Genomic DNA, 26,749 nt, shown 5'->3' with positions numbered 1-26,749 from the left:
TATGGACTCTGGACCACACTGCCTGGGTCCCACTTCCAGTTCCGTTATCTCTTTGCTGTGAAGCACTGAGAAAAACGCTTGACCTCTCTGTGCTTTGGTTGTCTCCCACTCAATGAGAACAATAATAATTCAACCTACCTCACCAGGTAATGAGCATCCCAAGGATCAATCCAAGTATGTCTAATGTGCTTTAGAACACTAGAGTGATGTCAGTACTTCATAACTGTTGTGTTATTTACAAAAGGAAAGTTAGGAGAGTTCAAAGCAGGCAGAATAGTAGAAACCATGGTACATTGTTTAAGATAGCAACCTAGCCTCAGAACAGCCAAGAGACTGGCCTTTCAGACACCTTGAGTCTCCTCTGGATCTAACTTTCTCCATTGCATTCTCTATTTTTCTCATCTCTCTCTCTCTATCCCATGTAAGGTATTTGCATCATACAATACGTGCGCATATGAACATTTGCACATGAGTAAGGAAGAAAGGAAAGCAGTGACAGGACACCAAGCCAAGTGGTGCTGGGGCCAGGAAAGGGGGGTGTGTGTCTCATGTGTTTGGGGGCACCAATTTGGGTTTGTTCTTAGGGTTATAGCCCCAAGCCCTTGCCTTAAATCTTCCTTTTTTCCTAAGGAGTCACTTAATGGGTCACTTTCATGCTTAACTCACTGGCTGAAATTCTTTCTGGTGATTCCCGTTTAGTATCGTGACCTTCATAAGAAGCCCCATGTTGTAGTCCACTGATTATTGTGTTCACTTGAATTTATGTATCTTAACCGTTTTATGCAATCAGGTCACATTGTCTGCCTATCTCTGCAGACAATTTGCATTCATCTAGGAACATTTGAGTCTTTGGCTTTGCATGATAGTCTCTTGTTTCAAATGTTGTAGGAATACCCCTTCTCTCCCATTTCATTCCATTTTATCTGCTGGTTTTTACTTCAAGTCCTCTGGCTTGTTTCACTGTAGGGATGATTGGTAAGAGTTTTATAGATAAAAAATGTTTCTTTGGTGTTGCATAGTTCCCATTGCCTTTAAAAGCAGAGAGTGCTAAACTATAGGCCACCTGTTTTTGTAAATGCAATTTAATTGGAACAGCACCACACCCCGTTCCTTTAGTTATGATCAACTGCTGCTTTCAAAAAAGCAGAGCTGCAATAGCAGAGCTGAGTCGTTGCAACAGAGACTCCATGAACTGCAAAACCTGAAATATTTACTCTGGCTATTTATAGTGAAAGTTTGCTGACATCTGCTTTAAAGAGAAGGAAGTTCTCAGATTCTGGGATACCAAAGAACTTCTGGTTAGGAAAGAGAAATTGTGGGATACTGTATTTTCTTAATAAGTGGAAATAACTGGAAAAGATCACCTGTTCACTTGCGACTTGTTTGTGTATATGTATCAAACTAATGTGTGTAGCAAACCTTGTCTTTGTCTCTTTATATACAAGCCATACAATGGATTGCTCTCTCTTTTCGCATTTCCATTTTGCTGTAATTCACAGAGGGATGAATCTCTCAGCTGCAGACAGATCTGGGATACTTCCTGATGGTCACTTTATGTCAGATGACCTTGGGTCCCTACTGAATAAAGCCATACCTCCTCTCTGCTTTAGTCTGGCAAGAATGCCTGTTACTTACGTAGGGTTTCTGCTGCTTGAAGGGAATCACTTTCATTTGCCTAGGGCCTTGTTTATTCAGTGTGTATCCATGCCAGTTGACACCAAATCAAAAAATTCTTTAGACAGAACCTATTTTGAAAGTGTTAGTCAGTAGCAAGTACTGCTGGCTTAACCATCTCCTTGAATCTGGAGCTCTTATTGGAAGGGAGAAAGGAATGCTTTATTTGTTGATTGGGTTGATTGATTCCTATCAGTCTTTTTGAGATATTTAATCCCTGTAAAACCCATGAAAGGGAAGTAATATATTTCAGGAGACCGAGACTCTGGTAAAAAAAAATAAATTGTAAAAATCTAATGCTATAAGTATTATTTGTCTCTATCTGCAAATGTCATGATCTTCTTCCTCTTTCCTCTCAATAATCCTTTCAGTGTTGTCCTCTTCCTCATGCTCACAAAATGGCTGCAGGAGATCCAGGCACCATGTTTCATAGCAGAGAGAAAGTGAAGGGCAAAGGATAAAAGGTACAGGGCCAAACCAGCCAGATTTGTTCTCTTTCTTAGATGTCCTACTTGTTAACTTCAGCTTACATCTCCGTAGTCAGCCTCATAAGGCCATCTGTCTGCAAGGGAACTTGGAAAATGAATTTTTTTGTTGGTTGGTTTGTGTTAAGTTGGGTACATTGCCACCTCCATACAAATGTCTTCTGTATGCACAGATGTGGGGGAGAATTGTTATTAAGTAGGCATCTTACAGTTTCTTTTTTAAGAAGTCATTCTGATGAATGGAGAGATGAAAGTCTCTATTGTAAACTCTTAATTAATTTGCTTTTCCTGTTTCAAATGAGTTTGATGAAATAAAGGTTGTATCCCTCCCCAATCTCCAGACATGGGACAGAGATCCAATAGATGGAGTGATTTTCTTCTGGCTTCCAATGGTAAAAACAAGCCATTTGCCAGTGAGAACCGGAGCCTGCTCATTGTCCTCAGCAGGTGTGGGGGAAGTGGAAGCCTCTCCAAGTTTCCTGGCTTGCATATTGGCAACAGGTGTCTCCAGACCAGCTTCCAGCCCCTTTTGTAAAGCTTTAGAAAGGCAACTGGCAACTCCTGGATCACATCAGCTTGGCAAAGACCAATGTAGCACATAAGGTGCTCTGGCAGGGAGGGAAATGTCTGGCACCCACCAGTTCATGGTGTTCAGTCAGCAGTAACTTTTATCTTGCAGTTGCTATGCGCTGTGGCTTTTGTTGATTGCCAGTAACTCTACCTCTGGGTGAGTAAGAGAGGCAAAGAGGGGTGTCTCCAAAATCTTAACACACAGGTATGCAGTTTCCACATTGATAAGAAACCCTTTAAGGGGAACAGTTTTTGGGCACCTGAGTCCTTGCTCCACACCTAGCTACCCATAGCAAAGGGGGGGGGGGATGGAGTGGGTGGGGTGTGTGTGTGTTTGTGTGTGTGTGTTGCTGAGAATAGAGTCTCAAGAGAACAGTGTGTCCTTAAAAAAACAAACAAACAAACAAAAAAACACCAAGATTTTCAACCTGCAAAGGAAAAGAGAATCATCCACCCTGCTTGGTCACCTGAGGGAGTCAGCTTGGGAGAGCTGGACTTGCTGTTTTTACTCTGCAAAAGGGCCTAAAACTTAGTTGGAGCGCCGTGTCTGGACCCTTCTCCAGAAGAGAAGACAGAGCATTTTAAAACAGAATGCCAAAAGCATAATGTAATACACAGGTCACAAACCCGGGAGGCCTATAGCATTTTGGCTGGCGACATAAATGTGTGAAGTGAGCCAGTTGCACACAGGCAGGCACATGTCCCTCTAGAGGAATTGTTCCCACAGAGAAACCTGGTTCTAACTACTCCCTCCCTCCCAGCTTCCCTTCTCGCCTGCCTGCCTCCTCCCTCCCTCCGTCCCTTTCTTTTTTTTTTCCTTCCCTTCCCTTTCCTAAGAAATCCAACTTTGGGCCTCCCTGGTGGCGCAAGGGGTTAAGCACCGCACTATGAAGCAATCCACAGCCTCTGCAGCACGAGTTCAATCCCCGGTGGGTCAGAGAGAATCCTACATGGCTTGGCAGACCTCTCCTGTCTTACCCGCTGCTCCCCTCAGCAGTGTATTTCAGTAGATCCGCCTGTTCTGCTCCCCACTCTGTCTCTGGTGAGTCCTCTCACCCCCTGCCTCTCTGGTCTATACCCCAGCTCTTGTATGCATAAATAAATCTTAAAAAAAAAAAAAAGAAAGAAATCCAACTTTGGAATTTTGTCCGAATAACCCAGTTGGTTACGTTCACAGCCAGAGTTGCCTAGCTCACCTTGACTCCTTTGTCCAAATCAAGAAATAGCACCTCTTCTTTCCTGCCAGCAACACAGTTGTACAAGTCAAGTGCAAGCTTGTGCAGTCTCTGGTGGCTCTGTGAGGTCAGGGAGCTCAACATTAGCAAGTGTTACTTACCAGGTGGCCACCAAGGCTACAAGAACCTTAGTGAAGTAGACACCTGATTGAACCCCTATTTCTGTCCCTCCTGGCAAAGTGGTGGTGGTGTTGACATTCCTTGTGGTTAAAACCGTCAAGGAAAGATCAAATTACATTATCATCTGCTGCAGAAGACAAAGGTGTGTGGGGTACATTTTAGAATAATTCATAATGAAAGCCATTTAGAAGTGTTGGAGTTTAAAGTGGAAAGTGTTGAATTGTTTAAGTGGTCTCCTAAACTGGCTTATCCCCTGGAGGACAGACTGCAGAGCCCTACTCTGTCATTAACAATGTCATAGTTGTTCACATATCCAGCATGCTTTGTGCTCTGTGTAGAAGACTGATCCTCATACTGGGAGGAGAGTGTTAACTCAGTACTGACCACAGTGAATCTGTGGCCGGCTGCAAGCAGTTAGGTTGAAATGAGACTCAACCCAGCACTGTTGCTTGAATAGGATCCAATCACATCAAAGTGCTCAACAATGTTTATAAAGAAGTAGTGACCTATCAACTTTTTAAAAATATGTCCAGAGAAAGGTATCCACTTATTAAGTTTTACCTACATCTAAATTAATTTTTCTCTCACTTCACTACTATCTAAGCTTCCCATTAACACACTCATAAATGAATATGAAGAATTTCCATGAGGCCGAAAATGTAACTCATGGAAAGGAATTTCCATGAGACTGAAAATGTGCAAGGTACCCAGGGACCCCCAAAGTGTTAAGGGCTGCATGTCATAAAAGGTTTCAGCGACCCACATGCAAAAGGCAGAGAAAACAGACTCAGTGCGAAAGATTTTTAACTGGTGTACATAGAGAAGAAAGGATTATAAATAACAGATTCCTAATCAAACTCCAAAAATTACCTGTCCCCTCATGGGCAAATGCCCAGCCAAACAGGCTTGCCCCAAAGGCTGAAAGCTCGCCACAAGTTTCAGGTACCTTCTGGTGGGAAAACACAGGAAAGAGTTTAGACAGTTCCCAGAAAGCTGGGACAGGAAAGACCCAAAATTCAAAATGTACCTTTTGATCAAGATAATAGCCGCCATTGTCTCTGCCAAAACACTAATGTCCTAGGAGTAGCCTCTCCACGTGTCTCTCCTTGGTTCCTCCTCCATGTATATATCCACTTCACGCTCCCAATTCATCGTGGGAATTGTAGTCCAGTCTGGCCACTTGTAAGTGGGGGCAGGGAAAATCGCACCCATTCACAGCTCTGTAATGCTCCTCCCCCTTTCACAGAGATGCATCTGTAACAAAAGGACAAGGAATGTGCCAGGGCTTCTATTTTCATTTGCCTAATGTGGACTTGGCTGACTACCATCCATCCAGCTGCTCTCTATTGACCTAGATTTCTCAGTCTTGGAACTACTGGCATGGTCAGCCAAATGATTCTTTATTCTTTTAATGTACAGCTGTCCTGTACATTATAGAATGTTTAGAAGCATTCCTGTTCTCTACCCACTACATGCCAGTAACACACCTCCCCTGACGAGATAACCCTGACACTGCCAAATGCCACCTAGATGAGAAAATCTTCCTGGTTGAGAACACTTTTCTAGACTGAAAACAGTGGCAAAATTTGTAAATACAACAGTTTATTTTTGTTCAATGATAAAAGAAGTTCCTATAGATGGAAAAGTTTTAAAAATAAGCTCATCTGCAAAGCTATAGTGACAAAATGTTTGGCAAATGGGTGACTTTGTTAAGCCTCATAGCAACTTTTCCGCATATGCTGTTAATTGCTGTCTAATTAACCAGTCTCCAAGTTGGGTGATCATCCAGATCATCCTTAAAGTATCCATCCTTCCAACCTTTTTCCAAACAGGAGAGCTACCTGTCCATCAGCATTTGCATATAAAACTCCCAGCAGAAAGTAAGAGGTTCCTGGGCCTTCCCTGGTAGCGCAGCAGGTTGAACATAGTGCTGTGAAGCTGTGCTGGTTCGATTGCCTGCCAGGGAGAATCCCACATGGCGCTGCAGACCTCTCCTGTTGTGCCTGCTGCTCCCCTCAGCAGTGTATTTTGGTCCTTCATACCTGTTCTGCTCTCTGCTCTGTCTCTGGTGGATTCTGTCACCCTCCCATGCCTCTGGCCTATACCCCAGTGCTTGTATAAATAAATAAATCTTTAAAAAAAATAAGAGTTTCCTAAAATAGAGAGGGCGCTCAGTGATCTTCAGGTCTACTTCTCATTTTATAGGATAAGACACTGAGGTCTACAGAGTAGAATTCACTATGATAAACCTCAGTGATTTAGACACTAGGCTGAAATTTTCAACAATGTAGGCACAGAAAAAGCATAGGTACAGAATTATTATTGAGTAAAATTTAACTCATGAAAAATTTTAAGGGTTTAGGAATAAATTAAAAAAGACAAAATTAAAGATGTCTTTCAAATTGAAGTCTCAAAAAATTAAGGATACCAATGATGTGCCTTCTTTTTTAATGTGGTTAGAGGCTTTTTTTTTTTTAACTAAGATAACATTGGTTTACAGCACTATATGGCACTTTGGGTGTTACCACATCACACCCAACATCAGGCACCCATAGTCCTCCCCCAAAATACACTGCTCCTCCCCCTTTGCTCCTCAACCTCCCTCTGCCCCTCTGGTGGCCTCAATTTTACAGTCATATTTCTAAGGTTTACTATCACTTTGCTCTGTTCTGGCCCTTTGGGTCTTTTTTTTTCTCTATATTACATATCTGAGTGAAACCAGATTTTTCTGTCTCCTTCTGACTGGTTTTTCTTAGCATAAGCCCTTCCAGATCCATCCATGTTGTCACAGATAGCAAGAATTTCATCTTTTTTTTATGACTGAGTAGTATTTTATTATATACCTAGAATATGCCTTTTCTTCAGCAACCAGAAACATGTTTATTTGTGCTTTTTAACATAATTGCATAATATCAATTGATTGGGTAGGGTAGCTTTTCATTAATTTGCCTTATCATACTTATAACTTATGCCTTCTGTCATACTGTGACCTATCAGAAGTATATTTTTTAGTCATTCTATTGACCAAAATAAATACTTCTCATATATATTTGGTCTTTAAACATAGTTTCTATCTCACAGCTCCCCCAAGTGTTTGGAATTTCTTAAGAGTTGAAAGTGTGAAAGGTGTCTCTTCTTATGTTAATGAAGTTAACTTTTGGAAAGCATCTGAGGGGAGGGGTAGTTTGTTGCCCGGGAAACCAACATGAAAGGCAGGTAGGACTCCCCAGCACCCCACTCCCTGATTTCTTGGGAAAGAGGGACTAGAGGTGGAGCTCAGTCACTGCCAATAGACAATGACTTACTCATTCCTGCCTATGAAATGAAGGCTCCCAAAAAGCCCAAGAGGCAAAGAGCTTCCAAGTTGGTGAGCATGTGAAGACTTGGGGGAGAATGTTGCACCCCAAGCGGGCACGGAAACCCTTTTCCCCATACTTAGCCCTTTGCATCTCTTGCATTTGGTTGTTGATTTGTATTCTTTAGTACCCTTTGTAATAAATTGGTGATCTAGTGAGTAAATAGGTTTCCTGAGTTCTGTATGCTACTCAAGCACATTAACCCAGCCTGAGGTAGGTGCTTTAACCAGAGGGGAACCTCTGATCAATAGCCAGTTGGTCAGAAGCAGAGACATGCCTGGGGCTTATGTCTGCCTCTCAGGTGGCTTGGAATGCTTGTTGGTGTGAGGAAGCCTCCATAGCCACACCCCTGTTGGAAATTGAGTTGTTGAATACCATACACTAAATAAATTATAAATAAAAATTGTAAGTTATAAAAAAAGAAAAAAAACATGCACCCACTAAATGAATTATTTGGACTTTAAAAAAATAATGGTTTATAATTGATTTGTCCTTAAATCACACCCACTGTTCTCACTCTTCCTTCTTCTCATTCAGCATTATCATCTTCACCTGGGTTTTAATTCTAAAATAAGGTGGTAGGAATGAGTATCCTTCTGATAACAGAATACCCATCCCTGTATCCAAATGTCTTTCACTAATTGGGAGGGAAACCACTAATTATAAATTTTAATCCTGAGCTTTTTTTTTTTAAATATATAGTATTCATATGTTCTCCATGTGGTCAGTTCCTGATCTAACAGAGTAAGAGTCAGGCAGGAAAGTGATCAGGTTCCGATGGTGTTCAGCTGGCAAATGAGGACACCCCTGGCACACAGGTACAACGTGTTCTGCTTGTGCACATTCTGATGACGGGTGTACTCTTCTGCCTGGGCTGGCGCCTGAAGTTCTGTCTAACTTTAGTTTGTGATTACCAGATCTCTGAAACAAAATTCATCGAGGTCAAGTATGGATCTAATTTTTCTCCTGCTGTGTTCCAAATATGCCCCTGTGCCCAACAGTAAAAGGCAAACTTCCTACTGTCACATGGCGTACAGGTTATTGAAAGACTTCAGGAAATGCCTTTGAGTTTATTTTGGACTTAAAGGATAATCTCATTCAGAAATGGTTACAGTGTCAAAATATGGAATGTATGGGTGAAATAAGCATACAGTTTTCTTTAAAAAATATTGCTTTGGGGATCAGGGAGGCAGTCCATCTAGATCTTAAGGTGTGACATAGTTGAAAAATGGTCCTTTTACCCAGAATAAGGTATTTTTTTTACCTAAAGCTATCACTTTCTGGCAATGAAGTGAAATGAAGATTGCCTTTGAAATCTTGGAGCACATTTAATGAAGGCTTATCAAGAATCTGTTATGAAGAAGTCACGGCTATAGTGTTTGGGAATCCACAACCAAGAAAACAAAATCCCTTCTTACACTAATCGAAGGAAGTCACTTAACAAATACATGATACGTCATGTAAAGATGAATGCTGGGTGGGGAGGGGGAATAAAGCAGGGTAAGGGGTAATTTGGAGTGGGGTTGTGTTGAAGACTTAGTATTTTATATGGGATCATCAGAAAATGCTTCTCTAGAAGCTGGCATCTCTTAGATAACTGAAATAAAAAGGAGAGTCTTACATACATCTGGGAGAAGACACCAGCAACTGTTCTAAATGCCCAACAGGAAGTTTATTGGAACTCAGAAACACACTCAGCATTACAATAAAGGTGCTTAAGTGCTTCAAATGAAAGTGGCTGGTTTAAAAGAAAGGAGAGCTAGGGAAAGCATTAGGGATACATTCAATGTCAAGCCTGAATGACTGTAGGGTAAGGAAAAATGTCAGGCTTTTCTGCCCTCCTGCCATCAGGATAGATGATGGATCCTTGCGGTCCTGAATGCATGCCTGATGGTGGGCACCTGGAGTAGGGTGTGGGCATAGGCAGATGGGATTCACCTGGGCTAAGACTGGGCTTTTAAGGGCGGCGTCACGGGGACGCCAGCAGAAGCCAAGAAGCCGAGAGAGAAGCAGAGAAGGCTGGTGAGCCCAGATAGAGTGAAGACTTGCTGGAGGCTGGGAGGTCTGCCAGCTTCCCGGCCCCCCAGCACCCTTGCCTGCCATGTACCTGGTAATCCCAATAAAAGACCTGCAAAAAAACCACTGAGGACTCTGGCTCCTCCTTTACCTGGTCTGCTGGATCCTAGAAAACCTTCACTGTGTCCATTCCTGATGCTACACTGTCATAGCTTTGAAATGGACAAAACCTAAAATCAGATTATGTACTTGCAGATCTCTCGTGGGTTTTAAATATAAGACCTGTTTAAATAAACAGAATCCTGTTGTGTTTCACAGTCTTTTGTATTAGCTGAGCTGTGATGAACATGAGATTATCTTTTGCAGTTACCCTGCGAAGTATATACTAATTCAGAAAGCTCTACATTCTCAGGTCTGGGCTGAGAATGTAGTCTGGGCTGCGACGAAGTATAACCCGACTGTGGCTGATACAGACCCTGGTTTAGTTGACCAGATTTTGTGCCCAATTATTAAGAAAGAGAACCTGCTGGGCGAGGCATCGGGAAAGACAGAGGGTAGTTCCAAGGAGGAAATGTAGAAGAGTTAAGTTTACGTACAAACCTTGTTACTTGGCTTCCTGTTGCCTTCGCATCGCTCAGATGCCCCCCCTCCAGACTTCAGCATGAGCCTGTGTTCCTCTAAAGGGCGAGGGTGCCCAGGCCTTCAACCACAGCACCTTTTCCAAGAGGGTCTTCTAACAAATCCTTACCTTATATTCTTTATTATTGCCAGAAGGCCTTCATTCTCTTTAAAGATGAGTCTAGAAAAGAGTCATCAGTTACCCTTGCCCCTTTCAGCTAGGAATTGCTGCAGGCTTTTGGAGGCCTAGCAGTAAATGGGGTCACATGTATCAGCTGGAAGTGGTTTTCTTGTTCTCAAGGACAGTCAGATTTCACCTACACGCCTCTCAGGCTTGCCCTGCCTTAGGGGTTGTTGAGCACACATGTTGGGAGTTGTTGACTGTTAAAGAAAGGAGGACTGGCATAGGACCAGCAGGAGAAAATGCTAGAATTCTTCTCAGAGCTGAGGAAAATTTCTGTTCATGCCCAGTCCTTAGACTGAGGAATCAAGAGTGATTAAAGAAGCAAGGAAGCACCTCCTGAAAAGGGATGGCATCCAGGTGCAAGTCAGAACTTGAGCAATTTTGTCCACAGTTGGCTTGTTTAAAGTGCTTTAGTGTTTATGCTTTTTCAGGTCATATTTTCAAATATATATATTCTTCATTTTGAAACATTTTTTGAGCATCTACCCGGCACCCATTCCTATGCTATGCGTGTTCAAAAGAAATAGGTGACACTGTCCTTGCACTTGTGGAATTACTGTCTTGTTAAAAAAATACTTAAGACTTCCAGCAGTAATTAAGTTCAAGAAGGAGCAAGTGTGAAGCTAAGAAGGTGTCATTAGCTTGGTGAAAGAGTCCAGGCTTTGGAATCAGATAGACTTGGGTTTGAATCAAAACTCTGATTTAAGAGGTGTCCTTGTGAGAGTCACTTATACTGTGTGGGCCTCAGTTTCCTCTTTGGTAAAATGGCACAGTGATAACTATACAGCACATGGTCATATGGAGTGCTGTGCAAATCTCCTGACTCAAGAGTAGCATACATAAAGCAATTAGTACAGAGTCTGGCACATAGTAAGCACTTTGATAACATTATTTTCAGGCAAACCCTGAGGAGGTCTGGGTTCCAGCTTTATTTGGAGAGCTCTGTAAGTCACGTTATCACACTATGTAGATTATCTATAAAGCAAAAGGAGTCATCTCTTTACAGTATATTTTACCTCCAAAATTTCTTCAGTATTTTGAAGTGACACACACTGAAAAAAACCCTCAATGGCTGCTTTTTACTACTCTTACTAATGCGAGTAATAAAATGTCAACTCTTATTGAGGACTTACTCTGGAGCCAGGAGTCATGCTGGGCTTTTACATTCTGTTCATTAGCTAATCCATGTGTCATACTCAAAGAGAGAAAGAATCTTGTCCTATTGTTACAGATCCTTGGGGCCAAACCCCTGACTGGATCTTTCTCTACTCAGAATCATTGGTGCCATTTCAGTACAAGTGAAACTTTGTTCATTGATCAAGGAATGGAGAAGGATGAGCTCAAGTGCAAAGGATACATTTTCTCAGAGCAAGGGGACGGAGGGTCCTTTATGTGGGAAGTTGCATGTCACGGGCCTAGCATGGGGTTCCAGTAGTCACGCGTAGATGACTTCTTTTTGCACTAGGCACCTTTGTATACGCCACCTCCCGCCACCATCTCCAGGGTGGCTGTTCTGGTCCTGTCCTGAGTTCCTAGTGCCTTGGTTCCTGTTAGCCTGCATGTCCTGGGGGTGATGTTCCTTCTAACAGCCCTGTGATTATTTCCTAGATTCTAAACTATATTTTATCCAGTTTAACATTTCTGATGTATATATAATATGGTAATGTTATTTTTTCTTTTCTAGAAGTCATTTCTCAGGGAGATGGGGCATCGTATATCTGATGGTGTCTTTGAAGCAAGGGAAAGGAATATTATTTCCTTTATTTTGGATGATAAAACTGGGGCTTAGAGAGGTTAAATTACATGCCCAAGATTAGTGAAGTAACTTGAACTGTGATTTGTTTGGTTTTATTCACCCTACCATACTTCTTAGGAGCAAAAAGTTTAAAAAAAATAAAAGTTGCCCATATATAATCCATTTATTCACCCCTTTTTGCATAGCGAAATATTTTTTTAATTATTAAAATACTTTTATTTAAAATTGCTGAAAATTGAGGTATTTTGTAGACATTCAGAGCTCGAAGAAACTTCTAGAATATCACGGACTGTTTAAATACCTTTTTACACCTTATTATGCGACACTCATCTAAAAGATCCAATGTGCTCATGGATGCCCCTCTTTGTGACAAATTTTGTGTTATTTTTAGAGGTTCAATGCAATTAAATACCATGAACAGCCTAAATTCTTAACCAACTCTACTGTGGTTCCCCCGCCCCCCATCTTTAAATATATTTACTGTTAGAGCAGGACACTAAATCTTAGGAGAGCTATGTGACTTTCCAAAGGTCACATAAAGGTTCCTTCACTGGGCTATGTATGCATGTATGGGATCCCGAGTCACTACCTAACCCCAGTTGCTTCATCTGTAAATAGAGTTGAGAATTAAAAGATGTAATAAAGCACATGCATAGCAAAATATTTTTGATGTATCACTAAACAGAACCATAGATTGCCTATTTATGAGTTCTTAGTAAGAATATGTTTTTATTCCTTCTCACCAGACTTTATAGCTGTGTATCCTGCCCGTGAAGATTTTTGGAGCCTCAATGTAATGTTGACTCTAATGCTGACATCACTGGTGACATTTGTGAATCTGAAAAGTTATTTTCCTTAAGATAAGAATCTATTGGACTCATAGATCTTTAGGAATTTCACCTTGTCCTGAATTCACTTTGGTTATAGCAACAGATTTCCTCCAGACCTTGAGAATCCCACATTCTAACAAGGAAACAGGAATATGGTCACTAACAGTTGATTATTAAGCAAATTCACTGAAAATTAACAGCAGTATTCTTTGACCTCCGTCTATAGCCAGACTCCTAATCTTGGGTAAATATAAGTTTGTATTAGTAGTCTATTGACATTTAGCACAAATTAGGTATCAAAGGGGTCATTTGGTGAAAACTTTTTGAAGGGTATTAAAATTCTTATTTCTTGTATGAGAAAGAATTTCTCTAAAACAGAAATCAGGGCCTTTTATTAGACCAGGAGAACCTCCCAAATGGTCTAATGACTAGCTGAACAGTTGTCTATGATATCATATCAGTTCTGTCATCAAAGTGATTACAGTTTCAGGGTCACAGTTAATAGAAAAAGATTTCAGCAAATGTAAACACTAGGCATTGTAAGAATCCTTTGATTTGGGAAGTGAGACTTTAATTGGAAAAAAGCTATGTGTAGGCTTGGAGCTCTGTTAAGTCATTCTGCAGTTCTTAAAGGCTCCTGGCTCTACTTTTAACAAGACATAGGTGTTGGAATGTCCACCTAGAGTGAATAAATGAGTGAATGAATGAACAAATGGACATACTACATATGTTTGGGATTTACCTTTCCTTCCTCTGGTCTAGCAACTTTAGCACCTAAGTACAGCTGTAAAGTCATACTTGGTAGAATCTGAAATGGTGTATCAGTCAGGGTCCTGACAAGAAACAGAATTTAGCTCATTGGGTTCAAGAGACTTGAATGAAGGGGAGATGCACCACAGGGTCAGTGGGCTAGAGTTGCCCACAACATGTGAGGAACTCAGATTCTAGCCACAAGGGGAGGCTGTTAGCTCCCCTGGACATGGAGCAGCAGTGGGAGTAAGTGGTGTCATTAGTCCTGCAAGACTAGGAGCTGTGGGGGAGGGACCATGTGACAGAAAATAGAGCCCCCTGAGACTTTCAGGACAAGGGGTAGCGGGAAAGTCATACCTGACTGAACTCATTTCAGCCTTTTAATCTCCATTATTCAGACTCTGCCAGCTAGCACAGGAGCCTGGAAATACAATCCACAGCAGCCTCCTGAGGTGGAGGAGCAAAGACCTAGACTGGATCTTGGGTTTTGTCTAGGACAGGAGGCCAAACAGAATAACAAGTCCAGATGGAAAATGCTATTTTAGAACCCACAGGTTTAGTTGCCAAAAAAGATTGGTATATCTAAGGAATTCAGAGCCCTGACCTCATTTGACCTTGGGTTAGCATCCTCCTGACACTTTCTTTCAAATAGTCACGTAAATGCCTGACAGCAGCCAGAGTTGCTGGAAGGTTCAGCCTGCCTGCTCTTGTCACCCAGACTGTGCACGTTCATGGGCCTGAAAGGGCTGGTCCTCTAGCTCAAAGAAAAACACAGAAATACAGAGGGAAGACAGCGAGACTCTTCCAGGAGGTATAAGAAATAGTAGAATCTGAGTGGTAAGGAAGCCAGGAAGAGGCCTGTGATGAAAATGATTTGCAAATGATTTCGCAGCTATGTGGTAATAATCTGCCCCAGGCTCTTTCTCTCCCTCAGTATCTCCTGGAGAGCCTCTTGGAAGGCAGAGTTGGTGGACTCTACCATTGCAATATCTATGGTTTGTCGTTTGCTAAGTGGGAACTGCTTAAAGCCTATACAAGTGATGTCCCATTTGCAGCTCACAAGAAATAAACTTCCTTACCTCACGCTTTATCACAGGGTTCATGTCTTAGTTCTTTGGGACTGCTCTAACAAAATACTACAGGCAGGTTAGCTTTACACAACAGAAATTTATTGCTTGTAGTTCTGGACTCTGGAAGTTTGAGGTGAGGGTGCCAGCATGGTGTGTGAGAGTCCTGTTGGGCGTGGCAGACATTTGTTGTATGTCCTTACGTGGTGGAAGGGGCAAGGGAGCTCTCTGGGGTCTCTTTTATAAGAGCACTAACCCCATTCATGAGGGCCCCACCCTCCTCACCTAGTCACGCCAAAAGGTACCACCTCCAAAAGGTACCACCTTCGAATAGCATCTTTGGGTGTCAGGATTTCAGCAGAGGAATTTAGGAGGATACAGACATTCAGATCATAGCAGTTGTTATCAACTTTTGTGCTTCTCTTCCTTTCTCATACTTTTGTCTGACAAAATTTCAACCCAGGTTACATGTAGCTCTCCTTCAAGACCTCACCTGTACCTGGAGGAAATGCTCACCATGCTTACTGATTTCACATTACATGCTCTGCCACTGACCTCCCTGGGCCCTGCCTGAAAAGTGGCAGTGCTCCCATGTTACCCCAGACCATTTGCTTCCCTGCTTGTCTAGGCAACTGTTTCACACTTCCCTCTGTAAGCCTCTGACATCTACTTCTCAACATCTACCTTTGTGCATATAACTTTTCTTCCTATTTTCTTGCAAAACAACCAAGGACAAAAAGACCCGGGGACAATTAGAAGAGAATCTATAATTTCCCACAACTACCCACTTACTTCAAGAACCAAGTGCCCACATGCTTTGCCTTTGTTGAGCTAACAACGGGTTTGGAAGACAAACCTCTCCACTTCTTGCTTTCTATTTAGGGACTTAACCCCAGCAATTCTCTTCCCTCCTCCCTCCTTGTGTTATCTGTTTTCTCTTGCCCCTGAATCATTTGAATCACCATAAAAATGCTCTGCGCTGTCCCCATATTTTAAAAAAATAAACATACAAATTTGTCGATCCTTTATCTTTCTTAGCTAGTCCCATTTTTCTACAAAACTGCTTAGGAGAATTGTCTGTTCTCCATTGGTCATGTTGGAACAGCAGGTGGAAACTTCTTAACCACCAGGACAATGGTTCATCCTGCCCTGATTGCTAAATTCAGTAGCAGATGCTTTTTCTTCATCTTCTTTCACCTGTTTAATTACCCACCCTCTTAACTTGTTCTCCTGCACTTTCTGGCTTTGCTCACACCTTTCAGGTCTTCCTTGTAGGCTCTCTTGGCTGTTTTATGCTCTTCACTTCGACCTCTGTTAGGATGACCCAGGAAGCAGCCCTCACATTTTTTTTGCCCCCCACCCCCACCCACCACCACCATAAGCACTCCCTACTCCCATTGCAGGAATCCAAGCTCTTGTGTTAAGAATTAAAAATTAAGTCCTGGGCCTCCCTGGTGGCCTAGGGGTTAAGTCTCAGTGCTGTAACTGCTACGGCCTGAGTTCAACCCTCTGCTAAGGGTACTAAACCACATGGCACAGCAGAACTCTTGTGTCTCATCTGCTGCTCCCCACTCTGTCTCTGGTAAATCCTCTCACCCCCTGCACTCTGACCTACACCCCAGTTCTATGCAAAAATTAAAAAAAATTAAATACACATCCCTTATAGATATTAGCTGTGTTCTAGGTGCTAGTAGATTGCTGAAAAATCACTATTAGATAAGGCCTGGGTAGAATGTTACTCTTGTGGCTTTAAATAATGTCTATGCACTGAAAACTTCCAAATTTATCTCCCCTGTGCTCTGGATGTGTCTGTTTAAAGAGGTCTAGGGATTATCTGTGATTTAGCTTATGTGTGTTACCTTCCTTATTTTCCCTCCTCCCTATTTCTAATGATTAAGCATGAGTTGGCTTCAAGCATTAATAAGGCAAATATAAAAACTCTACTCTGAAAGTCCTTGAGAAAATTATTTTATCACTTATAGGAAAAGCAAGTTGGGTTTTTCCTACTCAAAATTTTGTAAGCTCTTGTGCCAGAAATGGTCTTGAAGACAAATGGCTAACATAAAAGATTTGCTGAAGTCAGATAATGTATCTTATGTCTATGTTTTGGACTCTTTGTGGGCTATTTACCAGTGGCTTTGGGGTGCAGTACCCCGAACTCTGGTCTGCAAAAAAGCAAAATTTTGTCTGGGTTTATACATGCTTCCAGCTCTCTGTGATTATGTATATAGATGGTTCTAGCTGCAAAAATAGACTATTCAGAAATTAGAGATGCCCTCAGACAAATGAAAGTAAAGATACCAGCACAACTAGATGCTGGATTTGAGAAATAGAGGCAGAAGATTGGGGTAGGGCCAAAAAGGGGAGGTGAGGGCCATGACCAGGCTGGGATACCTGATAAAGTAATGTCCAGTCCCCACTGGTGAGGGCTGTGGTCATTCCAAAAGGAAGCGAAGGATGCAGAGATTGTGAGATGGTCAGTGGCGGGTCCCCATAAGTAGAGTGATTCCAGTTCCATTTCTAGAGGCGCTAGTTCTGGTTTTCTCTGTTTAGTCTTCAACATCTGGAAGAGGGAAGGACTAATGAGATGCTCCATTTCATTGGGGGCTTGTGACATCTCAGATGAGAAAGAATGTTGGGGACAGGTGATGGAGACAGTTAATCTTAAGCAAACAGTGTCATAAAAGGTGGCCAGGAGAGGGCAGTCACCTTTTTTTCAAGAGCGCAGACTGAAATTGCATCGAGTACTTTGGCTCCAAGGTTATAAGCATAATACGGGCTTAACCAAAAAGCAGTATCTTCGGCACAGTGGTTCTTAATATACGTGCTACTGTTTTGTCCCCAGATCTCATCTGAGTTTCATAGAGACCTAAAGGAAAGTATTACAAATCCAGAAAACAGTTTTGCCTTACTGCTGACAACAGGCTTCCTTTCCTTGTAGTTTATTTTGGCATAAGCCAATGTGTCTTTTCATGCAGGCAGCTACTGTTTATGACTATTGTTACGTTTTCTCTTCATCTTCCAGTCTACTCTCTTCCTGTTGTTCAATATGGTCAGTTTACCAGTGGAATTGACTTTATAAGCTGCTGCATTTTTCTTTCCCCATGGGATGTTATTCTCTGTCATCTAAATAGCATTGACTTCTATGCACTAGGGAGTTGTTTGGGAGAAAGAATGGTGGTAGACACAGGTTGAGATCTAACAACGATTTCATGCATTTGGCAATACAGCTTAATTAAGTTCCAGTTCCATTCTATTGGATTTAGTCTGTAACCTCCTGGAACTCAGTCTTGAATTAACACTGGGTGGATATAAAAAGAGTCAGCCAAGAAGTTTGTACTTCTCTCAACTGTAACTGTTTATTTAGCTGAAGAAAATTTAGTGGGTGGTCTAGCCTTCACAACCCATAAATGAGAGTTGAGTTGGAGAGGTGTGGGTGAAAGGAGAGCAGGCACAATCCTACCATTTCTTCAGATTTATCACAGCCTATAAATTAGTTCATTGGGTGTGTTGATCTTGTGGGAGCTATATTTTAGCTTTTCTCTCCATCAAGTTGTTTAGTTTCAGTTTAAAAACTGAGCCCGCTAAAAAGTGCTTCCTGACCCATGAAATGAATAACAATAATAAATGTTAATAGAAAGAAAGACTTTATGTGGCTTACATTTGGAGAGGGTACAGGGAGTTACTGTGACATTATAGGGTAGATTTATATTGTTATTTACTTCTTGTTTATTCGTTTGGGTCAGTATAACCTCTAATTAGAAATTGTTCCATTGTCAATGTGCCTCCACATACGATGGAGAAAAGATCTGAAACTGGTGCAGTCCGCTCATAAAACCTTAATAAATTGCCCTAGTAATTACCACTTTAATTACCATCTTTAAGACAGTTAATAAAGGGAGAATTGGCAAGTTTTCTCGAGCTAGAAGTTTAAGATTCTTACTATTTCATCGACACCCTTCTAATAAAAGCCTAAAATGTTCACTTTCATCATAAACATGAATGCCAAAAACCAAATATTAAGAGGCAATATGGCCCAGTAGTTGAGGACGCTGGGACCAGCTGGACTAACTGGGCCTGGTTCAGCTCCATCAGCTCAAGGCTTGGGTTTCAGAGTCCCTTCTGCAACATAAGATGATTACAGTGCTGCTTCTTGGGTATGTGAGATGAGGTCATACATGTAAAGGGGTGTGTCTCACCCTGTGGGGAAAGTAGGGGAAAAATAGTGAAAGGAAAGAAGACAAGACAGTGGGGGTAAGAGGAGGGGAGTGCAAAAAGTTAAAGAAGGAAAGTGGAAGAATCTCAAATGTAAAACGACTCTCTCTTAAGTTTTTCCCTAAAAGAGATTCAATGGCTGGCTTGGCTCCCAACAACAAAAGATTGGAGCTTATACTGAAGCAGAGTGTAGACCTGTATGACTTATGTCCTGGCCAGTTGCCTGGTGTCCTCTGTGGTCAGATTGATCCCCGTTGGCACAGGCAAAGGATTTAGGGACAGGTGGCTGGGGCAAACTTTGAAACCTGGTTATTTGCATTTGATTGCCAGAATGTGTAATTATTTACTGGTGCTTACTAGGGATATTAGTTTAGCCTTTTTTTTTTTTGGCAGAAGAAGGATTAAGTTTAATATTTGGAGGCATCTTTTGCGGTTGGCCTGGCCTGGCTTTTGCTGCAGCATTTGTTTGGCATTTAATAACCGGACCTGCTGGTTGACTCCTTGGACATTTATTATTTAGAAACTCATCTTCTCAAAGCAAAAAAGAACTCGACATCATGCCATAACACTTTCCTCCAGAATGACGATAACTGAGTTTAATATCAGTGGACTAAGGATTAAGAAAATGAGTTTTGGAAAGACAGTAATAACTTGAGATTTGCCGTAGGTGGAAGTTTTCTTTTCAAAACTTGAACTGAACTTTATGAAAACAATGACTGAACTTTAAAATAAGATCCATCTGCCAGGTTAGTTAAGGAGAGCAAGGATGTGTCTGTGCTGTTTATGACTATGACCTTCAAGCTTACATCAATAGCCAGCTCATACTAGGTACTCAATAAATGCTGAATGAGTCAGTCCAGTACTTAAATTAGCACGGCTGTCCCATGGAGTAATAATAAGTCAAAGATGAACAGGATGCTTCTGTAAACCAAAGCATTTCTTCTACTTAAAATGTCTTCACTTCTTTCCATCAGGACCTATTTTGTCCACTACAGTTAAAACAGAAAATTGTAATATAAAGGAAACATAAAGTGATATGTTTCTGTGTTCATGCTGTTTTTATATCTTCAGTAAGTTTTAAATAGGAATTTCCCAAATCCTTTGCTTTGAAATTGCCATGAGTTCCTTAGTGGGATTGTCCATTTGGACTCAAGTCAAGTTAGGTTACTGCCCCTCAGAGTGGGCATATGTTTTTTGGTTACTTTTTCAGTTACTAAACTGACCTGTCTTCTGGGTGCTGCTGTGTCCTATATGAGCTTGCCTGTTTTCTCCTAACCCTTTGCCCTCTAGCTATTGCAGAGGCTAAGAACCAAAGAAGATCTTGTTCCCTTCCTGATATGCCCTTGGTCCTTTTAAAAGAGCCAACTCCATTCATACAGCTAACTGGCTCTGTTCTTTTCTGTTCCCTGGTCTAATCACCTTAGATTGTTGTCCACCAGTCAATAGTTTAAACATTGAAATGGATGGTTCCAACATATACAGAGGGAAGAGAGCAAGATTGATTAGTGGATAATTTGACTGGTTGTTTTGTATTAAACAAGTTTCATATGTGTATGCTGTTGCTTGTTTGTTCCTTCTGCAACTCAAATGACATAGTCATCTTGGGACGTGGGAAAATATGCTTAGGAAACAGCACCATCTCTCTCTTGTTGGCATGAAAGACAAATGCAAAAGAAATGAAAGTATGTCTCCTCTAGCCAAAACTCTCTAAGTCACAGCACTGGTAGAGAAAACGCTCAAAGAGAAGTAAGAGACTTTCTCCTGGCAGATTAACATCACCTTCATCAGCTTTGCCCTGACCCACAGAAGCACATTTGGAGGGACCAATGGAGGGTGCCCAGCTTGTCTGCTCAGAGTTAGCCTCTGGATTGCCATCTTCCGCTTCCCAGTGTGAGTGGAACACTGTATGGTCATTTCTGACTTTCCCTGTCATTAGCACACTCAATCTAGATGAATAAATCCTAGTTGTTGGGGAAATTTGGCATTGATGGGGGATTAAGTTGATATCTGATCTGCCCACTGGGGAAAAGTGAGAAAGAATGACTATTTGGGATTTTGAAAATTTTAACACAAATAGAAAAATTAAGCTGAAGAATCCACTTGGAGTAGATCAAAGGCGTTGAATTCTCTGCTGGTCATGTGACTTAGTCTTGGCATTCAAGGAGTCGGGGCTCTTGTGGTCTAATCTGGAAAGAGTCACTAACTCCCTGTGTCACCTTGGCAAATTGGTTCATCTCCTTGTGCTGTGGCGCTCGGTCCAGCTGCTGGATGGGAGGAAAGCAAGACCTCACCAAAACCAGATGCTGCCTCTCTGAAAAGCTTTTAGCAATAAATAATATCATATATACTTTGTTCCTGGCAGCAAGTGCTGAACTGTTATAACCCCCTGTTTTCACTTGCTTCTAAATTTCTGGAAATTTCTCCTTTGGGTTTGAATTTTTCCATGCTTGTCCTCAGCCCAAAGCTTTTTGGAAAGTTTGACCAAAATTTCACTTAGCTGTTTTTCCTGAATGATGAAGAATAAGGACAATGCATTGTTTTTCATCTCATAAAGTAAATTTCAATTTTTCTTGGTACACCTTAAAAATAGCCCAGTTCCTACAATGTAAAGTGTTCAGTAGCAGAATCATGGTAAAGAATGCCTGCAGAAGACAATTTTAGGTTGCTGAGTGTTCTTTTCTTTTTGTCTTTGAACAAGAACTCTTTAGGACATAAAAAACCGTCATCAAATTATATGGGCAAGAGAAAATTCCATATACTTTTTCAGTCCCACACCCCCAGTTACCAAGAGGCAACTTTAGTTGTTATCTTTTTTGGCATTTTTTCTATGTCTACAGGCCTCGTTTCTAAAAAAGCCTTCGTGATTAAATGCCTACATTGACCCTATCTACATTTTGCATAAAGTTAACCATGTCTTTCAGGTGGTCCTCAAAGATGCCTTCTGTGACCCTCAGACTAGGTCATAGCACTTAAATCAAGATGACATGCATGTGTGGTGACTTCAGTCCTAACTGCTTCCTTCCACACCAGACCGATAGCTCCATTATGTCAGGGCCCACATTTGTTTTACTCACTATTTTCCCTGCAGCACTTAGCTTAGTCTGTGTGTATATCAGGAACACATTGATGAATGAATGAAATAACCTTGAGACAGTGTTCTTGTTGGAATCTGTTCATGGATTGCTCCACCCAGACGTGTAAGCATGCTATCAATGCATGTCAGAGAAAATCTACTTTATGCCAGGTATTGTCGGGAATCTATCTTCTCTTTGGCTGATAGCACAGAAGTCCTTGAGGATGTATTTCTTACACACTGAAGCAAAACAATTCTATTATCTGAGTACCATTGCTATAACTATAGTTATAGTTAATAAAGCCAAAGTCAATCTCAGGGAATTTATCATTTACCGAGCATCTAATATGTGCCTGGCACTGTGTAAAGTACTGAAAAGGGAACAATTAATAAAACAGAGTCTCTGCCAGAAAGTCACTTATAGATTAACAGCGGCAGAAAGACAAATCTTGAAGAAACTTGTATAAGGTGAAATGTAATAGTCAGGTGGGAGTTAAATGCAAGAGAGAGAGATCACTATACAAGAAGATAACCTGTACAAGTCTTGTACAAACCCCCTAAGAACTAGGAAAAGCTACATGGAATTATCTTTATGGGCCACAGTCCAGGAAGGATAGGTAGTTACATTTCCTCTCATAGTTATATCCTGCCCTCCTTAACCCTACTGGCCACGCAACTCTCTCTGGGTGCCTTTGAGAAACTGCTCAAATCTGTCAGTACAGAGAATAAACTGGGATAAAGCTCTAGCTCTTGACATCAGGTCATTAAGTCATTATTATGTACATAAGACCCCCAAAACCTCTTTATGATTTTGTAAGCATGAGAACATTTTGCGTTCTAGATTTCCTTGTTTTGCCCCAAGTTTGAGAATTAGAGTGACTTAAGTGTGCACGATCATAGGTGATGGAATTGAGGACAAAGGTCTCATTAAGCACCAGCTACACTGACTTTCCTTCTGTTCCTAACCCACCAAGCTAACTACTATCCGTCTGCAAACAGATTTGGGCATAGCTGATGCCTCTCCTCATTCAGTCCTCAGCTCAACTGAAAGGTCTTCTGTGACCTCCGTTACATGAGCTACCCCACACCACCACCACCACTTTCTCTTCTCTGTCACTATTGCATCATCTTCTGTGCTTTCTGTATAACATTCATCCATCTGATGGTTTTTCACTTGTTAATTTTTTATTAACAATTTTCTCCCATAACAATTTCAGTTCCATGAACTACAAGACCTTTACCTCTGGTTTTGAGTGCCCTGGAAAGTGCATAGCATGTGCGAGGCATGTAAACATGCTGATGGTGTGAATAGCCGAATGCTTGAATGGGGAGAGGTTGGGAGAAACAGTCAGGAGACCTTATATCCTCTTTGCTTGAGAAAAACCTCTCGTAAGAACATTAGCTATTCTTGAGAGGCCTGTGCCTTGGCTCCCTCTACCTGTACAGCAATGGGCACTGGGAATGCACATACTCAAGCTTTTCAGATTCAAGGATGGCATCTCTGTTATAGGCTCCTGGTGGTCTGGAAGGTGAGGTTGCCAAGGCCAGTATCTTTTTCAAGATTCAATCCATGTTTGTCATTCAAAGCCTTTTGGGTGTCTGATGTACTAGCTTCCAGGCAGAATGTAGAATGTGACTTCAGCATTGTAAAGCTATTTGTGCTATGGATCATCTATGAAAGTTTTACAACACAAATTTTAGAACTTTTGGGATTATCTTCTTAATGATTTTCATCCGTCAAAGAGCTTGGCTAATTAAAGCACAGAAAAAGTAAAGATACTTTTGGCACATATATTTCATATTACTTGGGCTAATTTTGTTTTAATCTTTTGACTTTGCTAGGAGAGTTGTTAATAAAGAAAGCAAGAAAAAAATCAACTTCTTTAAAAGCATGATGTTAGTTGGGTTGAGAGATCTAGTTTTATAAAATGCATTATTTCTCTATTTCTTAACTGAATCAAAAATGGGACAAGTAGACAATTTTTAAAATAGTTTGAGGTAAGGAAGGTTTTGGCATATTCTTGGGTTCTTTCAGCTCTTTAAAGATAATTTTGAAAGATTTATTTGCATTTTCCAGATTTAATGTTTTGACCCAAGGGAAAGGTTAAAGTTGTGGCTTATCTTAGTTTGACTTTTGGGGTGTTATAAGTTTATTATAAGCAGGACATTTTAAGGGGAATATAGATGGGACTTTGTACACAACCACTAGGCCAAAGGAAACCTTCCATTGTTCCATAGTTTTTGTATTGCACATAGGAAAATTGCCCTATCACTAGTCTATTAAGGGGACACAGATGACCTGATTTGTAAAAAAAAAAAGGCTAGAGGTTGATCAAGCCATTCTGTGTCAGGTTGACTGCCAAATTTCTGTCAACACAAGAAAAAAACATTAATATATCAAAAAAATTTTCTCCTCCATTATGTAAGAAATTTATGCATGTTAGTACTTACCAGAAGAAATGGCACAGATATTTTCCATTTTCAGCAGTCTGTTGAAATATCTTGATCAAAGACATTTTCTATTTGAAGCTTAAAAGCAACCATGTAAATAACAGATAAATTCAGTTTTAGCAGAATGCTCTTCCCATTATTTTGCCACTTGTTTCATTCTGGCAACAATTGACTATGGCAACAATTGACTATGGCATCAACATAAAAATACTAAATAAAAACAAATTTTCTCTGATCTTGAAATGACAAGTCAAAGCCCCCACCATTACTCCCAGCTCATTTAGAAAATTAAATGGGTGTGTAATCCTCACTGTTCTCAGCTGCCAAGGTTGGTTGTCATTGTGGTTGTTGGCTGGGCAACTTTTCTCACTCCCAGATTATTTCTCCCATTATAAGAGTGTCAGCCCAGGGATTGTACACCTTGTGGTGAAATGGTTGGCTGTGCTTCTATTCAACCAGGGCTCATTTACTGGAGGACAAAAAGAACATTTTATTGGGACCTATAATTTTCCAGGCATTATGCAAGATAATAGAGGAGGCAAAGATGAGGTCTGTCTCTGAAGTCTTAGATCTATTTCCCTTTGGGCATTGAGCAATGAGAAAGCTAGCTGACAAGTTCTGGATAATTTTTTAATTTATTTTCTTTTATAAACCACAGGATCATATTTATGAGGAACCCTTCACAATATTAAATAGAGTCTGTTTAACCAAATATATTTGTCAAGACTTTACTGTCCCAAGGAAATTTATAGTTTGGTAATGAAAAGTTGGATTTCACTGGCATAGCGAGTCTATTGTAGGTTGTGGGAGTAGCAAGGAGACTACAAAGAAATCTCATATGCAGAAAAATCACACCTTATTCAAGGACTAAGAAGTAAGAGACAGTTGAGGTAAACCTGGAAGACTTGGTGGATCATACAAGATAAAGAGAGAGCTAAGAGAAAAGGAGAAAGAGCTGGAGAAATATAGGGACGCTAGAGGGTAGTTCAGGTAGTATTGAACACAGTAAAAGTTTGGCTTTTTCAATGACATTTCATTTAATAGTCTGGATGGTCCAAATGTGGCATTGGGAACAATATCTGGGGTTGTTGCCGATCACAGTCAGCTGATAGCTATTGTGAGCCCTATAATCAAATTTGTAGATCAGCACTTGTAAAATCCTGGCCATCTGATTATTATCTGGAACATTAAAAATTGCAGGGCTGTGTGCCTTGACCAACAGTAAAGGAAACTTTGGCCCATATCCTACTGTGGAACCACACGACATCTGAGTCCTGATGGTGAACCTGTCCAGCCAAGTTGAATTTAACTGCCTGCATGAGAGTGAATGTTCCACACAGCGTATAATGGAAGCCTCTATCTTCAGTTCGTTTTCTTTTTAGGTCCTGGGAGTGGATTTTGGCTCCATTTTTAGTTAATTGAGCAATATTTAAAAATCACATATTCCCATGTCACATATCTGTCATGGACACCACTTAACTCTTGGCGGATCACTTAGTTCCTGTGGGGCTGAAGCTTCAGCAGATTTCAGGTATGCAATAGAAATTTCCTATTTGCCTAAGATGGGTTTATGACATACATTCACTCCTTTCATCCCTTCCATCCCTAAGATCTAAGATCTATAATAGGGGATAGGAGGAGGATATGTGATTTTTAAATACTGCACTACTAACTAAAAATGGATCCAAAATTCATTCTCCAGACCAAAAAAGGAAAATGAACAATTGGAGGGACTCTGTAGCCCATCTTCCCTACCTTTGTTCCCTGGATCCATTTTGTCATGGTTAAATATATACTTATCCTTAAAGGGAAAGAGAGTGTGTTTTTTCACAACTGAATTCAAATCCCAATAGAAGAAGAAAAATTATCATATGGCTATTTAGCTTTAGAAATGTTAAGTGACAAAAATCAAGCCTGATGAGGAAGACTCAGACAAACATCAAGAAAGAATAGGGGCACTTACCTCTGAAATTATTGTTACTGAAGAAAATGTCCACATTGTTTACAAAGTAATTCACATCACCAATTTAGTTAAAAGGACAAGATGAAACATGGATGTAATTCATGGCAACTGTTGTGTTCTTGTCTAATCCACTGCCTACTTTGTCTTTTTGCTCTGTAATGGGGACCTGTTAGAACTCAAAGAATAAGAAGACTTTACTTTCTCATGCAGGAAAAAGGAATTGGAAGTAAAGCCACAGACTTTTAAGTTTCTAGGTACTGGTGCAACTCAGTCAGGGTTATGGAAGTTACTACTAGTGCCAAATCTTTTATTAACATGCAAGGCATGTCAGTTTTGCACAAGCTGTGTCCTCTTCAGAGATAGATCGTTGGAACACAGTAAGTAAC

General features: G+C 40.9%; 1 protein-coding gene and 1 long non-coding RNA gene across 5 annotated transcripts in view; one reads left to right on the top strand and one right to left on the bottom strand.

Moving 5' to 3' along the window:
- GHR (growth hormone receptor) overlaps positions 1-26,749 on the top strand; it is a 234,362-nt gene that overhangs the window by 66,108 nt on the left and 141,505 nt on the right. The window lies entirely within an intron of this gene.
- The window catches only part of LOC119261016 (uncharacterized), a 29,669-nt gene continuing 7,803 nt past the window's right edge, over positions 4,884-26,749 (bottom strand). Inside the window, exons 4-9 of one of the 3 annotated variants that reach the window (XR_008549184.1) lie at positions 26,364-26,538; positions 24,712-24,869; positions 24,401-24,478; positions 17,056-17,224; positions 5,112-5,338; positions 4,884-5,033 (exon numbers count right to left, since the gene is read on the bottom strand). This is a non-coding gene — a long non-coding RNA (uncharacterized LOC119261016). Of the gene's footprint in view, positions 5,034-5,111; positions 5,339-17,055; positions 17,225-24,169; positions 24,317-24,400; positions 24,479-24,711; positions 24,870-26,363; positions 26,539-26,749 lie in introns of those variants that run through there. The other 2 variants (XR_005128887.2, XR_008549185.1) reach the window with 2 other exon arrangements.

The sequence above is a fragment of the Talpa occidentalis genome, unplaced genomic scaffold (genome assembly GCF_014898055.3).
Source record: "Talpa occidentalis isolate TD23 unplaced genomic scaffold, MPIMG_talOcc4v2.1 talOcc4.6, whole genome shotgun sequence".
Lineage (NCBI taxonomy): Eukaryota > Metazoa > Chordata > Mammalia > Eulipotyphla > Talpidae > Talpa > Talpa occidentalis.
The sequence above is the reverse complement of the archived record's forward strand: the minus strand, read 5'-3'. Positions and strand labels throughout refer to the sequence as shown.